The sequence below is a fragment of the Tubulanus polymorphus genome, chromosome 2 (assembly GCF_964204645.1).
Source record: "Tubulanus polymorphus chromosome 2, tnTubPoly1.2, whole genome shotgun sequence".
NCBI lineage: Eukaryota > Metazoa > Nemertea > Palaeonemertea > Tubulaniformes > Tubulanidae > Tubulanus > Tubulanus polymorphus.
The window spans coordinates 10,132,422-10,150,889 of record NC_134026.1 but is presented as its reverse complement, the minus strand read 5'-3'; the positions used below and the strand labels follow the sequence as shown (position 1 = coordinate 10,150,889).

General features: G+C 36.0%; 2 protein-coding genes across 2 annotated transcripts in view; both read left to right on the top strand.

The window, feature by feature from the left end:
* The window catches only part of LOC141898895 (uncharacterized), a 116,856-nt gene that overhangs the window by 46,920 nt on the left and 51,468 nt on the right, over positions 1-18,468 (top strand). The gene's annotated exons all lie outside the window — the stretch shown is intronic.
* LOC141900631 (uncharacterized) overlaps positions 1-18,468 on the top strand; it is a 55,214-nt gene that overhangs the window by 10,755 nt on the left and 25,991 nt on the right. The gene's annotated exons all lie outside the window — the stretch shown is intronic.

Here is an 18,468-nt window from a genome sequence, read left to right as displayed (position 1 = left end):
TACCTGAATTGTAGTTAGAGCTGTTGTAGCCAACGGAGGTTCATTATTGAAGGAGCCGACTGACAAATTCATAGCAGTAACATGTTGCCCAGTTTTGATTTGTTGTTTGGAAAAGTTCCTCCACAAGGCCACTTTCACTCGTGCAGTGCTGTCCTGTACCACAATATTCTTTAACTGCACTGTTGTATCACCTACTGTAACTGCACTGGCTACTTCATCCTGTAACAACAAATCAGACAAGTAAGTCATGTTAAAAAAATAAAATATATATAGTAGTTTCTCAAACAAAAGCTCTCAGAACTAATTAACTATTGTTTGTAATGACCTAAATAAAGTTCAGGGAACTTTTTCTTGAAGTAAATTTCATGAGAACTATCCCATTTTAAAATGAACAATTGGATGCGATGACCTGATTTTTTAGTCACATTGAGGAACTTAATCAATTCTTAAGGTTGCTTGTGATGATGATTTGGCATTTTAGATGAGGGTTACACATTGCGAGAACGATGAAATAAAACTAAGTAATTACAAGTACTTATATAGCTTTCAAAGAACTTGCAGATATTACTAATCAGTCCCGCAGGGATTGTTAGATCGAGGATCCACTGTATTGATTGAGACTCATTGTCATCAGATCAAAAAGAAAGTATAAAATCCAGAAACATTTAGCTAATTTCAAGGTGCAGTAAAGGTTGTGTATCGTGGTATTTGATATATCAATATTTACTTAAACAACTGTGCCTGTAATTGAAACCTTCGTTTTCATTGGGCTCTCTTTAGCGTCTTTAATGGGAGAGACAGGCTCTGGTGCTGGATTTAGGATGTTTTGTGCTTCGGCAAGTATATTTGCAGGTATTGTAGGGCTAATAGATAGACCAACAGTAGTGGCATGGTTAATCGAAATGGTGCCATTTCGAAATCTGTAGTTTGATAAAAGTAGACCATTGTTGATAAGTAGTTTCTGGTTGTGTTTTGTTGTGTAAACAAAACATTTGATACGTGCTGTAGTGTCAGCCAGAACCATCTTGTTTTTAGTAGGAGATAAATCTACAATCTGAGCTTTCAACATCTTTGATTGCGGTCCTGGTCGATTCTAATCAATGATCTGTTTGATATTCAACATCTGAAATGAGAGTAATGTATAAACTAATCATGGTGTGTCTTCACAGAAATACAAATAGGCTTATGGTCTGAATAATAAGCTTCCAATGTACTGCAGCTTGTTCCTAACACATCATTTGTCAAGACTAGATCTAAATTTGTACTAAAGTCAATTGTTGTGTTATTTTGAACTTGATGCAAGTTGCTATGAAGAAACATATCGGAGTATGTTCTTGCAATATTCTCTTTGTTCCATTGGATCTTGAAATCACCATTTACAATTATGGTGGCTGTTTCCTCCAAGTTGGCTTGAACCAAAAGATCATGGGTACCAAGTTTTATCTCGATCCCACTAAAACTGTAGGACTAGTAGCAATTCATAGAAATATGGGTCCCAGGCCCTAAGGCACCCGTATGGGTCGAATCCGAAAAATGGCTATATATTGTTTTAGGCCTTGGCCAATAGATCATTGGTACAAAGTTTTATATAGATCTGATCAAAACTGTAGGACTAGTAGCGATTCATAGAAATATGGGCCGCAGGCCCTAGGGCACCCCCTGAGGTTCAAATCCAAAAAACGGCTCTATATTGTTATAAGCCTTACCCCATAATTTCATTATAGGGTATATTAAAGACTTTGTTATAGGGTATATTAAGTATGTTATAGGGATTTAAAGGGTTGTATTGATCCTCAAACATATTGCATTAGTATTCCATTTTTAATTATCTACATATTCACAGTTCTATGTAAAGGATTTATTTATTTATTTATATATTTTCCATCATTTTACGTCATAAATCGTTCTGCAGCTCATTTTAGACCTTGAATTTCCATTGCGTTTGATGATGTTTCCTCACTAGGACTAGGTTACCTACTTTGACTAGATGAATAATACGATTATGTTCTTATTAGTAAGAAGTAATATTGTAAATAAAAGACAAAAATTTTAATGATAAACCACACCTGTATTAGTTGTGACAAAATTATCTTAACACTTTTCTGGTCCAAATTCTGATATGTACAATATTTTACATTGTGTCCTGGGCTGTCACACCTATGTAGCATCCCCTCCAATGAGAAGCGTTGATCCTTTGAGGCTGCCAAGTACAGACTGATGACTAGATCTTCAAACAGAGTACACTGCGTTATGTACAAAATGTGCTTGGTGTCGAAAAGCAATTCTTGTACTCATGCACTGGATATCTGCCAATGGGCAGATAATCCGTCATGATAATTGTCCATATTATAAAGCAAACCTTTTAAATAACTCCATGAAGGACAGCGTTTTTCCCATAACACAAAATACAAAATGCAGACAGTTTCAGCAATGCAGATTGGTTAACTAAATATTTAGACCTCTTGTGTAGTGTAAAGCCTGCTTTATCTTAGAAGAAAAATTATATAATTCATAATTATGATATAAGTATATTAAAAGCACAAAGTAGAAAATAAAAATCCTACTTTATTTTTACTGCTCAGATCAGATGTCATCTCAATGGACACCTCTTGTTTGCAGGCACGTGAAAGACACGGATATCTTTTGTTTCTTGTTTTTCCTTGACCTCATTTTCTTCATACTATCCTTTTCATCATAAGTTAGTCTGCTATTACATTTAACAAGACTTTTGTGTACTTGCTGATGAACTACAAAGCATAAGTTCTTCAGCGAATGTATAATGCTGAATTTGTTTTATTATTAAGATCTCAGCTCAAGCCAATTCTTGTTTCTACCATTCACGGTCTTTTTTACTCAGTTTCTTCTCTACATCTTGCAGTTATCTATGAACCAAAGTAGGCCATTTCATTCATTGCATGTATGGCCAAAAATAGCAGTTTGCTCTTGTCTTCTATGACTCACCATTTGGAGTGTCATTGAACTTCGTTTGGTTCATCAACAATGTTGACCTCGTAGTGTCATCTCTATCCACTCTTTCTTACAGGATCCTCTGTTAATTCAAGTTTATAGAAAAATTGTTCGATCATGTGTTCTTGTAGAAATGTTTTTAATTTCGGAAATATTTGAGGTATATCAATCCAGCAATGATAACATGGAAAAAGTGAAATTCTCATCATAAGGGATATCTATGAACTGCATGTCTTGGAATGAATATACAACGAATTTCGTCAGTATTTTGTGGGCGCAATACATTTGTTCTTGTACGGGATATTGATACGGATGGGTTTTCCTCAGGTTAAAAACAATTCTTGATTTGTGAAATATAGCACCGTTGTTTCATTGAAGTGAAGGTTGTAGCTAAATATAGACATTTCACCTTGATTAAAGTGTCCCTATCAATAACGACATCCGGATTTCCTACAAGCATCACTTACTGTTCCAATACAAACAAACTGCATTGGTCAATGTTGTGTCCAGTTGTTTGGAAGTTCTGAATAGCAATTGTTCAAACTTCTTTCCATGCTGTAGGGCATTGCTATTTATGAATATTATTGGAATCATGCGTCTTTGTCTCTCAACTCAGTAACATTATACGGGTGTCCCAGAAATTACTATACAATAAAGAATTGCTCTCTCTACTTTGAAAGTGATAAGTTTTTTAGTCAATCAACAATTATTTTATTACAAGTAATTTTCAAGATATGTTCAATGTGTGATCCCTGTAGATATTTCACTTCTGTTAGTATTTTAACAAAATTGTCCACCAAATTCCTCAATACATCGTACCCTTCATTTGCAATTTCCTGCCAAATGTTTATTTTCAAATGTTCAATAGTTGTTGGTGTGCCTTTATAGAGATTGTATTTGAGATATCCCCAAAGAAATAGATCAAGGGGATTCAGATCAGGTGAATAAAGGGGGCAGCCATGATCACTCTTGAGTGAGATGATTCTCTTACCAAAATTATGGCCTAGAACATCTAATGTCAGTTTCGCAGTATGGGCTGTGGCCCGATCTTGCTGAAACCATGCCTGTTTCATGTTGTTCCCTAAAAGACGCCTGAGCTTTGGAATGAAGAATTAAGTTAGCGTACTTCTATAGCGTGCTCCATTTACAGTAACAGCTTCTCCATTCTCCTCCAAAAAGTAGGGTCCAATGATCCCGGAAATTCCAATAGCACACTAGACAGTACACTTCACAACATGCAGTGGTTTCTCAATAATCATGTGTGGATTCTCTGCTCCCCAAAATCTGAAATTCTGGTTGTTTACATGGTCACTGAGATAAAAATGAGCCTGGTCGCTAAACCATAATTTCTCCAGAAGGTCCAGTGAATCCTGTCTGACATCCACGCGGCAAGGGCAAGGTCTGGCCACTTTATCTGTAATGCGTATTCTCAGTTTTATCTGAACTTCAGACGGATCAACAAGTGCAGCGACTGACGAAGAATTCTTTGAACATTTGACTCGCTAAGACCAGTTTTCTGATGATATACGTCTAATCAATAATGTGGATTATCCTCCACTTCTGGCTTCACCATCTCAATGACTTTATCTGAACTTGACCGAATTGACCTGCCATTATGTATTCTCATGTCGTTTTCACTGAACTAGTTGCTTCAAACTTCTCCACGAGGTCATAAATGGCTTTCCTGGTCAGTGCTTTAGTGTTTAAGCTAATGCTGTATCTTCTCTGCATTTCTGTGATTCCACCTCATACCACCAAATAACTGCCTTTACTTTTTGGTCAAACATGAAAACGTATTAACTGATGATATTTTCACTCTTGGGATTTTTCAAAATTTTGGCAGTTAAGGGTAAGAATAGATTATTTTGTGAAGAAGCCATAAATCAGGTAACCATGGCATCAGAGAAAAGCTTACTGATGCACTATATGATCGGACCAAGTATCAAAAGGATTGATCAATGTTAGTAGATTTTAGAGCAATTCTTTATTGTATAGTAATATCTGGGACACCCTGTATATACAGTCGACCTCACTTAATTCGTCGTCGGTTAATTTGTTTCACTACCCAAGGTTTGTTGCGGGCAATGTTAGCAGTGAATAGGAGCGAATTGAAAAAATGATTTTAAAAAAAGGCAGTGAAATTGGGAAAGGGGGCAGTGAATCATGCAAATCGTTCAATTCACAAAAATCAATTGCCTAACAAACTCAGGGGTGGATCTAGCGGGGATGTCGGGAACCCCCTCAACATTGAAGTGCTCTCAAAAATGTCACACAAAATTTTTTTGACCAAGGTTTTCCACCTATAATATTTTTTCAACGCATGAAATGACTGAAAGCACCCCCTAAAATGGCGTTGTTTTCATTTCCCGGAATACATAAAACCCGGAATGGAATCATAAAACCTGGAATCTTAAGTTAAAACCCGGAAATGTAAAATAAATGCTCCCCAAAAAAAAAAAAAAATTGAAACACGGAACGACGTGGAAAGTTATTTTGAATTGAATTTGTTATGCAGATTATGTATTATCGGACTATACATCCGATCTAAACATTGTCAAACCCAGAGTTCGCGGACGTTGTTTTTTTTGTAAATAGGACCTACCGGCCGGTGTGTAATGGGGCCGTTTGGAATAACCTAACGAGCGCGTATTGTACGTAGGGCTACACGGCCTGGAGTTACTCCAGTTTAGGTACAGTCGAAGAACGATTTTTTAAATACGAAACTCCCGGTTTGACGATGATTTTATTATTTTTTAATCCAATCCTCCAAAAACAGAAATAGGCCAATATCCTCAAAGAACTTATTGCAAAGACAAAGAATCTTCATTAAAATATTTTATTTATTTTGAAGCTGCCTTCACAACTGTTTTCACATACATAACCGGTACATTACATAAACAGAACTATTATTACATATTATCATACCTACCACAAGTATTACGTAGTTATCCATATTACTTTACTTTAACATACGATCTACAAAGTGTGTCAGAAAGTAAGTTCATTTCCATTGTATTAGTTTTTTTAAATATTTGTAATCATAGTAAAATTTATATGATACTGGTAAATATTTAAATCAAATATATATGGACTGTGGATTGTAGTAGTTTAAATTCAGAAATGATCACGAAAATGGTAAGGGTGATTAATATTACAATCCAACTCCGGTAGTACGTAGGATTCTTCTCAATACGAAACCATGTTTGTACGATATTTTTCTCATCCTGAAAAATCTTAATTATGTCTTACATTATTATGGTTGACAAAGATTAAAATATAGACTAACAATTGCCTGAATAAGCACACACTATGCAAAAACACACTATGCAAAATGCACTAAGCAAGCTGTTCAGTAAAGCATCAGCACTATATGATTTGTGTTACAAAATCCAGAATTAATTAAAACATAAAAACTTTTGGTTAGAATTGGGTAAGGTTTAAATAAGACACGTGTAATCATATTCAAAGTCTTGTGGAGATAATGACCATATAGTAAGAGGATTGACAAGTATGTACATAGCAAAAGCTGGAGAACCCTGATTTCAGATTTCATAGATACATGTATCTTAGTTTTTGAAGCCGAAGTTAGTCACTGACTAAACAGATTCGACTTATCCATACTCCTAGTCTACACGCATTGTATAGTTTGTGAAAGCATAGAGTTAGAACACAAGTGTTAAAAGTGAAGCCGACCACCACAATAGAAAATGTTGGCACCCCTAAACAATACGCAGTATTCAACTCAAAAACCAGTGCACATTAGATTCAACCAAAAAATGTATTCATTGAACATTTTCTAGAATTATTTTTAACCATAAATGTATTCATATATTAGTGTTCAAGCATTTCTTATCCAGTTTCCACACTTCTGGGGTACCAACCAACCCTCCACAGACCCAACACCAACATGAATAAAGGATAGCGAGAAGATGGTGCACTGTAACATATGCAGTGCTAATTATTACCATAGAATCTGATAGACACACCACTACACTCATTGATATAGCACAAGTAAACAAACAATTTGACAAGTACAAAATTAAATCAAATGAAATTTTCCATGAAAAAGCTTATACAAGTTTGACATAGTAATGCGTAAAATACATACCAAACAGTAGCAGCAAACTGTAAATTTACAAGAAAGATAATTGAAATTAAACAATATTCATAACCAGATATCAACCAGAGCCATACATTAAGAAACGATCATAACGTGTAGCGTGTGATTGCTGTAAATTATTCCGCATTTCTGGGGTACAATTTACCTGTGTGGGAACAAAGTTCTTATATCTTTTTTGAACACACTTTCGATTGAGATGGTAATAAGTATTCTGTGGTTTATTGCTTTGAGTAGGTACACCAGTTATTTGATGTTTATAGAATCGGTAATCAATCTTTTTCAGGATCAGATCATTTGGGGGATTTCTCTCACTTTCGTCAAATGGTACACCACAGCCATAACATTTTTTTATTTGATAACCGTGAAGAAAAGTTAACTGAAAGTCTGTTGAGGTACCGGTGGTATTCGCTTCTGTAATATTTGTTACTGCGGGTGTTTGATTTCTGCGAGGATTGTTCCCCTTGCGACCAACAGAGAGCATATTTACATCGCAAGTGGCAACGGCCAGTCTATTTGGCTTTTTGCATGAAGATTTGTACCAATTTAAAAACTGACTTAATTTTCCAGACTTCTCACACACGGCAAGTATATGTGAACAAACATAGTAATATTTATATCGTTTACAAGTGCAAGTTGATTTTGCAGTGCTTAAATACACCTGAACTTCATTATTATTTGTAGACGAGTAACTAATGGTGCTGAACTTTAATATAGTTGGGTCCCTACTAGGAGCAGGAGCTATGAGTGAATGGTTGCTAGTAAGCTCACAAGCCTTTTTCCACATGCCTTCAAAAACCGATTTAGTTATTGATGATACAAAGCTGTAAGCTTTGTCCAATGATATGGACAAAGATGTTTGGCTAGGGCGAACTGAGTTAAACTGATTGTGCATGTGATGCAAAGTTAATAACCTGATGTCACTTAAACGTGAAGAACGCTGTTCAGGAGTCATTTGGAAGTAATTGATACGCAATGCATCTTTAAATTCATTGCGTACCTCATATAATTCCGAGATTCCAGCATAAGCTTTTACTACCTCCTCTCGCTCAGACTCTATCATATGGCGGCAGGACTTAGTAAATGAACTCAGACCATGTTCTGTAGCTCCCATCCATTTTCGCATTCGCGAATTTGAAGCTTCAGAATCGTTAGTATAAAAGGTATCAGGTGGAGATCCAAGGCCAGCTTGTGATCGAACACCGGCTATCATATTTTCCTTAATGACTGGCATCAAGTCTGCAAAATATGTGCTAAATTGAGGGCAAACACAATCCCACCGACAGCGCAGCTCGGAGAATTTTTTTTCTGCCGATGACGGTGTCAATTTATCAATTAGCCCTGAATTATTTTTATCGCCAAATATTTCAGCAAGAATTTTGATGATCTCATTACTATCACACCTGAGCTTTGACAATTTTAATTGACAATTTGCCATTAAATGCCTTGTGCAGCGCAAGTGTATGGCATCAGGCAAGGCACTATGGACAGCCGAACTCAACGCCGTTTCACCATCGGTGCCAAATGCTAATATGTTACTCAGTTCAGGGTACTTGCAACTCAAGCAGCTAAACAATTTCCTATAAGCTTCTTGGGTTTTTTTAAAATGTACCAACATAGGCCCAGTAAATATAGGGTTTTTTCCAGTCCGTTTGCATAATAAATGTTTATGCCTGTACGTTATTGGCGTTACATTAAATTTTCCAAATTTAAATGTTGGATCAATACTGATTGGATGGAAGTCTATAGGATCTGTGCAAAAGAAACCTATATCCTCAGCCTGCTGTGGTGTAAAGAGTACAACATTTAAATTCGGACAAACCTCAATACTCTGTATAAAATCAGCTAGTTCACCACTCGCCAATTCCATCATGGCTGTAAGTTCATCTTCTTCATTGCAGTGATGAACCTGTCTCGCGTTATGCTTTATTTTATAGGCTGATGCCAAGGTTGGCACGTCTGCCAGGCCATCCGCTTCAGAGAGAGGTGTCATGACAGCTTCTCTTGGAGACACACCAACTAACTTATCTTTAACTTTATTAATAACAGATGGCTTGATTCTAGTATAAGGCCTCTTACTTTTTTTGCTGTTGCCATGTGGTCGAACGATGATTGGGTGGGGCTCACCATCAAAAGCATATGATATGAGTGCAGTGTCATTTACAGTCTTTCCCTGATTGTTGACAAAATAAACAATTTTCCTAGAAAAATCAGGATAGTCGGCATGTCTATAATAAATACGGACAATATGGTAATTGTCGCCAGAGCTACCCAAAGGTAATTTTCTTTTAGACGTTATAGTGATAGTATCAACTTGTTTTCTGACTGTCATTGTAGACTTGCCTTTATGTTCGTAAACACCATTGCTGTCACATTTTAATTCTTTCAAAGGTACATTCTCCAAATCAATAAGGAAGAACACACTGTGACAAATATTGACTGGCACTTTTTTACACTTTTCTTTCGCTTTTCTTATGGCGAAGAACATTTCATTGATTGTGTGGTCTTTCTTACCATCCAAAAATATTGGTAACTGTTCATCACCCTTGTAATACCGGTATGTCTGAAAAGAAAAAAATTTATAAAACAACAAGCAGTCTATCGCGTGATATAGCTCCGCTGCTTGTTAGATGGCCTTGATCCATATCAATGTGAAGAAATAAGTCCCACCCACAGGGGTTGCCCCTAGAGAACATTCATAGCAAATTCATATCAATTTGAAGATATAACAGTCCCAACGACAGGGCAAATGAGAAAAACAGCCCTCTAATTGGAGGTTCCATAGAAAATTCATAGCATTTGGAATTGAAGGACTAGTAGGGAATTGATTGAATATATTCAGCCTAGTGAAGGAAAAATATTTGAGTTCAGTAGAAATAAGTCATAACGATTCAGAAACGAAACATACCTGGTCGTTTGCACTACTGTCATCTTCATTTGAATCTTGTTCAACATCTGATATGACATGAATAACTGGTGAACATCTTGAAAAAAAAGTGTTACATTAAGTACTAGGTGTCAAAGATTTGAGGAAGGCAATAAAAATGTGTGGAATCAAAGAGTTATAATTGGGTAACAGATTGACTGAACTCAACCTGGATGGAATAAATAATACAACATACTGCATGACTATCATGATTTCGGCAAGATTATTGGTTAAAATAATGCATAATTATACTGTATTGTTCACTGGTTACAGCCACTGTTACCACAGCCAATTTTTTTGGGGAAATATATATGGTTTCACCAATAAACAGAAAACAGTCACGTTAATACACATACACCTACCCTGAAATCGAGTTGCCATCATCAGAGTCAGATATAATTATGGTGTCACGCTTGGATGAGTCCGATAATCTTACCATATCAGTGCATTTTGTTGAGACAGAATTTTCTCTGAGTTCACGAGACAATTCTGAAGCTTGAACATCACTGCGAAACAACAAAAAGAGATGTACGGTACTGGTATTATAGATATTGACAGCTCAAATATAAATAAATATAAATATAAATTTGTAGTGTCTCTGGAAGAAACATGTACATACCAATGATGGCATGCTGAAAATATCGTACTGTCGGAAAGACAGATGAATTGACGCATACTTCAAAATCTTACCTTTCCCCGGCAGTTCTTCCATGTAATAGTCTAAGTGGGTCACCTGATGATCTGTCATTTCCTGGCGAGTGGCACACACAAAGCTGCACATCTTGCATCTAAATCGACCTCCACTGAAATAATTTAAATTTTTCATAATGCAAAATTTTACTTTTTCAATGTAACTACAGAAGATTCAGCTTAACTTGAATCAATTTGTACATACGGTTTTCATTCGAGTTAGCTGATTTTATGGTAGAATAATAATTATATGTTTAAATGTTTTACGAATCTATTCAAGTTTGCACAATAATTGAGTTTGCTGGACTCTACTGTATTTGATTGTAATGAGATTGTTGAGTGCGAATGTTTTGATTGTGTGGGTGTTCAAAGTGACTCTTGCAACAAGCTGTTGGCTTTCATGGGTGCCTTTCAAATTGATCTAGTAACATTGATAAATAAACATATGTACTACCGTAACTACTTCAGGCTAGATCTGTACCTGATTCAAATACTTACTTGTTCCCTTTTCCTGTTTTCTGCTTTTTATTATAGATTTTTCTCTTATCTTGTAATGATGAATACTGAAATGAATTTAGTTTAGCATATTATATTACTACAATCAGATAAAAATTGTCTTCTACAGCGTTCTATCATAGGTGTAGTCAGCCAGCTAATTTAGTGACTCCTTTGCTTTAATCATCATCAGATTTCGGTGAGGAGCCATAGTTGACTGCACCTAAATCAGACCATAAGGTGACATAGGGGGTCCTTTAGGACTGGCCTACTACATATCTACAATTTTCATTTGATCTATAACCGTTTATTAACAGAATGAACCATTAATAGAAACTCACATTTCGTTTTCTGATGTTTATGTCCAAATCTTCGGACTCCACGTTGATACCAGAGACATCTGGAGCTTGATCGTCGGAGTTATTACTGACCAGATATGTAGACTCTTGAGCCCGAACCTTGGTATATTCTATACCAGATGGATCACTATCCTGTTAAAATTAAACGACTTTATTAAGCGATTGGCTAACACTTTTTAAATCAACAAAAGTGAGCTAATGAATTGAAACAGGTTCTACGTGGCTGAAAACGCTTCTTTCAAGACAACATCGGTAATAAACAGACAGAACTAAATATCAACGCTGTTTATTAGTTAACTAACTACGAAACTTGGTACACTTACATTATGCACTACATAAAAAAGAAGGAATGATTCTTTCGAGATGTCCATTTTTCTCATATCAACCAAATCCACCTAAAATAGTATAATCTCGCAAAATTATTGATGCGCACAATGACCGAACGTTTAACCCATACTGATCCTGTCAAGCGAGTAATTGGATTAGAATCCTCGAGGTATATGTTGTTGGTTATTTTCTATATCCAGACAGTGGGAACAAAATTAAGTTATTACTTCAAACGCCAGAATAAAAACAATAGTTACTGTTTTTTGAATCTACATTGTGGGTGTATACACTAGTAGTATTGTCATCAGTGGTGCTGAGCCGATTGAAAGTTACTCAACTTTAAGTTTCTTTCATTACAATTCAAAATGTGGTTGAATACTAGAATATTAACTGTGGTAAATGTTGGAAAGATGAATGTTGAAAGATATGGATAAATACCTGTTCATCATCAGCTGTGAACCAGCGGCCATTATATTCCACCACTGTTCGATAATGGCCAGACTTTGTTGATTGACCGTCATGGAGTGCGACACTCTTCAATTTATATCTCTTCTGAAATTTTTTTCTTTATTTATAAAATGCTGTATGTGCAATGGGAATGATCCGGCTTTCTGGGTTCATGGTCTTCATGACATTTTCAACCCTAATTCCATGACCGGGGGCACAGCACAGTTATTTAGTTTAAACGGGCATATGTGTTTCTAGAAAATTGAGTATGAGTGTACAGAAACTTACTAAACTTTCCCCGATTCTAGCTTCTAAGCCAACTGGAGGGTAGATACTATGTCCTAACCTAATAGGCGATCTTGAAGAGACATCAAATGTGTACCTGAAAGTAAATAGTAATATGATAAAATAATTGATGCACATTTAAAATGAAGCTAGTTCCAATGTAAGTCCCATAAATTAATAGAGCTTCATCTAGATACATCGTCCACATATTATCTGTGCACGTATACACTAGTGGTTTAGTTACATTTTGCAGCATCACAAAATTATGATTTCTCATTGGTGAACTCCGGGACCGGGGAGCTGTTTGGCATATTAATAATATAATCATAAAGCATAGCAAGCAGAAAATAATACGATAGAATACCATATAATTAATATACATCTATTATGTATATGTTTATGTATATTTATGTATATATTATGTTTATGTATATATGATTTTCAGTTGTATTTTCATGTAAAAGTTATCATATTATGATGAACACCAGCCAGTTATGGAAGCGCTACAAAATCATTTTGTAGATAGGTGCGGATTACATTAAGCCACTAAGTGCAAAACATATAAAATATTATTATTAAATGATAATGATTACATTACATAAAACACAAAATATATTCCCCTGTTACAATTATTTCAATCATATTAGCCTATAAGCAGCACTCACTCCTCATCAGAAAACTACTGTAAATCAGTTCATAACCATTAAGCAAAGTTAGCCACAGTGTAGGTAACACAATTCATTTCATTGATCAATTACTCTTCCAGAAAGGAGTACTATAATATATACGGTATATAATAAACCACTATATACAACATTTAAGTTGGTGACCACACACAAAGTGAAAGCAAGAATAAGAATACATACTATCTCCTCAGTTTCCTAAAAATATAATATTTCGTATGATTTTCCACCTAACTTGTGTAGGCAAGCACATCAAAATCCAGGATGTCAGTGCATGATATGTACTTTTCATTTGAACATTCATGTAGTTTTTTTTGTCCTAAAGATATAGAAAAGATATAGAACTTCAGTTACCTCTTTAAATGTAGGACTAAATATTTCTCGCCTCCAATAAACTGTCTGCTTTGAACTGCTGTCTTGGAATCACACCTGAAATTAATTGAACATAGGAATAACTTCATCAAAAGCGAGGGATTTTTGGGGACTTACTCCAATTGATCTTTAATCTACATGGAGGTTCTGTTCAACTTACTGGCAACAATTGAAATTCAACCTCTCCTTCGCTCCAAACAGTTTCAGTGCCTGAGGCACATCAGTAATAGAAGTGCCATTTGTATAATCCTTTAAAAAATGCAAAATCATGTTTGTGTATATTATGTTAGGGTAGTCAGTAATTTCTTTCTACTTCCATGGGCTAGCCGAAAAGACCAACAACTATCATTTATCAAACCCAAACCAATGGATAAAAGATATGACCTATGACTGTTAGGAATTTCATAGGGTCATGCTTAGGTCATATTTATGTAGGCCAACTGTATAATAAAAACATATAAAAGAAAAACAAAATACTTGTATTTTAATATGAAAACTCACCAAGCAAGGCAGAGAAACTATATTCGAGCCGTCATGTATTACAGACTTCTCCCCACACTGATCACAGGATGCTAGAAATAATCCATGATCAATGTTAAGTTACAAAAAATGAATTGTTAAAACATTCTTCCAGTATTGTGATGAAGTCATGTTATATTACATTTAAAACTTACTGATTTGTCGCCAGTTGGTTAGGAACATTTCAAATAATGACCTGCAATAGGCATTAAAGATTATACATGCATTTCTGAATCAATTAATAGAGCCACAAGATATTCAGTCTAAAATGGGAAAAAACAGTTTATTCAGTTTATTTCAGAAAATTTAATTTTTAGGAACAGGTAGGTTAGTGTGGTAATAGCAAAGCATAGGTAAGAAAGGGCTTGCCTCGTTTATACACATTCCCTTATCTGGACCAGAAATAATGTAGGTGTAGTGATTTTTCAATGTAAAAACTGAATCCATAAAACCTCATCAAACTTACGGATCCTCTTCTTTCAGTTTTTTCATTAGTCCCTGAAAAAACTCCTCAGCGTCTTGTTGATGGAATTGGTCACCATCTGGGATAATATCTGAAACATATGACCGGAAGTGTTCACACACTAATACAGGCAAAAATTTAAGCTTATGAAATGTGGCACATTGGATTTTTATTTTTGCAAACAGGGGCCATTTTAATTTGTGATAGAGCTAAACTTGTTGCATATTAAGTTTAAATTACCTTCTATATGAATAAACAACTCATCATTATTGCCCTCAAAGGCATTTCCAAGCATGCACCTATAACACGTATCTTTAAAACCTGCAACAAAGAAATAGATCTGTATGGTTTATAGTTAAGTATGTCTTTTTATGGGGCCTAAACTGGTTATCAAGCTCCAAGGAGGGTTAGGTTCACGTTTTATAACTTACACTCATTCACAAAAGTATGTTGGGTAATCTTGTTTCGAAATTCAGTTAAGCCCCGTAGGCACTGCACAATCGAATTTAGGTAACAGCTAGAGCTGTTATAGTTGAATAATGGTATCGGAGACTCCATCATCCTGAATTTCTGAAAGAAATAATATATTATGATTTAATTGTATCATAGAGCACAACATAGCAAAAATACTGGTAGGCCTAGGCCTGAAAAAAAGTTCTTTGGAGTAAGAAAACGTAGTTTGAATTTGAATCTATAAAAATAAAGCTTTTTGCGTCGAATTTATTTTTCTATTTAAGGAAAAAAATGATGATTCACAGGACTTAGAAAATTTTCAGTGATATAGCATCCCGCTACCGCGTCTTGTAGGCCTATCTAGGTTCTACCATCTCTGTATTCAGATATGGTCCTTAACAGCCCATTATGATACTCAAAAAGGGTATGGTAGGGCTGTTTTTGCATCGGGTGGTTGGTTGTAACTACTCATAGGCCTATATATAAGTCATAGCATGAAACGAGTTAAATCGGTACCCCACCTGTCATCCCAGACCAGGTACCGTATGATCACCATGCCTCATTCAATTCTTCATAAATTCTACCAAACATTCATTTATATTCATAAACTTGTCTTATAAAGTACCGGTACCTTTCGTCCTTATTTGTTAAATCAACAATCAATATCAATCAACATTGATTGAATATGAATCATTATTGATCAACCATTGATTAGCCCATTTTTTTATTAACGGGCGGGTAGACCTGAGACCATGATCATATGATTTATATATTATCAGGTGTAAAGACATACTTACATATACGAAATTATGCAATTTTTGAGAATCAACGTGTAAAAAAGTATAAAAAACGATCCACAAAACGTGCGCTATACTATTTCGTAAAATTGTATCGTGTCAGATGTATTAAATTTTTTTTGTCACCGGGCCGGGACTTCGCATGAGCTGGAGTCCGCAATCTCGAGAATTTCAGGGGAGCATTAATTATATCCACAGGTGCGTGCGATTCCGGGTTTTATTTTACGATTCCGGGTTTTAACTTAAGATTCCAGGTTTTATGATTCCATTCCGAGTTTTATGTATTCAGGGAAATGAAAACAACGCTAAAATGGTGTAGAAGTCTCCGGAGTACGTGGTGTTTCGTAGAAAATGCCCCTTTTTCTCATTGGACACTCCCCCATGGAAAATCCTAGATCCGCCCCTGAAACTTCATACACAGTGTATGTAATAAATGGAATTGTTTAGCATCCAGGTTCACACCACACACCTGGAGAGTGTCTAATTGAGTCATTGTGGAGAACCAACTACCATGTATATTCAGAGGTGCCAACCCCCCAAAATTCTGATGATTTTCCTGTATTTTCAAGAACTTAAATGTCTAAAAATAAGAACCTTTATTTTTCAAGGATAATAAGTAAATGCCCCACGAAAGCCAGAAATTAAGAAACTTGTCATTGTCTTGTTACTGGTAGTTTTAGTAGTGGCAGTTTTTATGCTTTTGACTAAGACAAAATGCTGTTTAATATCGTATTTCCCCCTGTAGCCAATGGAAATGTTTGATTGACATACCAATTTCAATTCGATTCAATTCTTTATTGATCCTTATGTTAAACATAACATATAAGATTTCCAAATTCAATAAAGTTCCAAAGTTGTATCGTACAATACGCGTGGTTGTTGCGTGACTAGGCTGAATAAATACCTTCATCGTCACTTTGAATCTGCTCTTGCTGTTTATTATTTTCCACCGGGTCATCTTCAGAAGACATCAGATATTGCCGACGTAAGTCACTATTTTACGTGGTAGCCAACGGACAGTGTCTTCTGACCTTACCGCAACGGGTTTTGAGCAGCAATGCAAGAGGTCGTCACACTGACATTTCTCAACTGTCTGCACGTTTATTTTTCACGATTTTTAAATTTATTTTTCAAGACAGCAGAAGACCAGCCACTTTGGCCATTGAAGCTGTCATTCTCATGTGTCTATGGGAAATCCATGTTTTGGTAACTGACTGGTCCTCTGTATTGTCTATCATTGTGGAATATAAATTTTCTAATTCAACTCAGGGGGACAAGTTGTACTTGTAATTGACACAATAACTGGTGAAGTATGTCTTTAATCCATCAAAAAGTAATCATTGTACTAAAAAATAAGTACAGTTTCCCACATACATTTGACATTTCACAGATATCTGTTAATCCGTTATCAGTTGATTTAGAGGGCGTGGATCGACTGACTGCATTTTTGCGAGTAGATCTCGTCAACTTCAAACTGCTTCATTTATACATGATGGTCGTTTTTCCGTCTCTTCTTTTCCGCCGTCTTGGTAGTTCAGTACACGCCGGGCTGTTTTTCCAACATAGTCCGTAAGATTGAGTAGTAGTGCAGCAATATGATGTGTACTTCAGCAGTGTAGCGACATAGCTCTAACACAGCGCTGTTACTCGTCAGTCATATTTTTTACATATTTTCCCGCCAGTTAAGTCCAAACATTGAATGGCTGTGGCAAGCGGCGTTTGTTTCAATGCCAGTGGAAACAATTTTTGGCTGGTACTAATCGTAGTCATATGAATTATTAGATAAATCATTTCTATGAATTATACATAATTCATAGAAAATATGAATTACGTATAATCCGTAGCCCTGCGGCCGCTTTTTAACAGTCTCCCCGACTGGCTAGGAGGTGGGAGCACTTTTGCTCGCCCTACGCTCCTCCCTACTGGAGCGTGCTGGCTTAGGGTCCAGATTCCCATGGAGGTCTCATTAGGTGTCAGGGAGGTGCATTCCATTAGCCCTTATTGAGATACACACCAGGACCGCCGTCACGCTAGTAAAGCCTCGTCAATTCTCCTCCCACCACTTCCTCCGAGACCTACTTAGAACATACGTATCTTCAAGGCCTTCGCATATCCTGTGTTGGCGATCCTATGATCAGATGCCATCCTTGGTTAGTCTCAAGCATGAGTTTGTTACCTTTGTTAACTTTGTACTCTGGATGTAAATGACCTAGCACGGATTTGGACTTGGTGCCTCATTGGACTAGGTGCCGTACACATGCGAATTCCAAATGCTCATTGCTGGTGAGAATATAATTATTTCACATATTCGCCATAGGTATTGTTTCATTTTAATTCCTGTTGATTGTTTTATTGGCATTGAAGTGTAAGCAAACATTCACTTACGCATAAGGCATCCATGTGTGCGCGAGTGCTATTCATTAGACTGTTACGCAAACACACACGAAACGCTACTATATAGTGATACTGTAACGCTGCTTGATGGCGCATGCACGTTTGACATGAAATTACACTAAAGATGAGCGCTGGGTTTTCTGTTTGATAGAATTTGTAATACATTGTAATTTC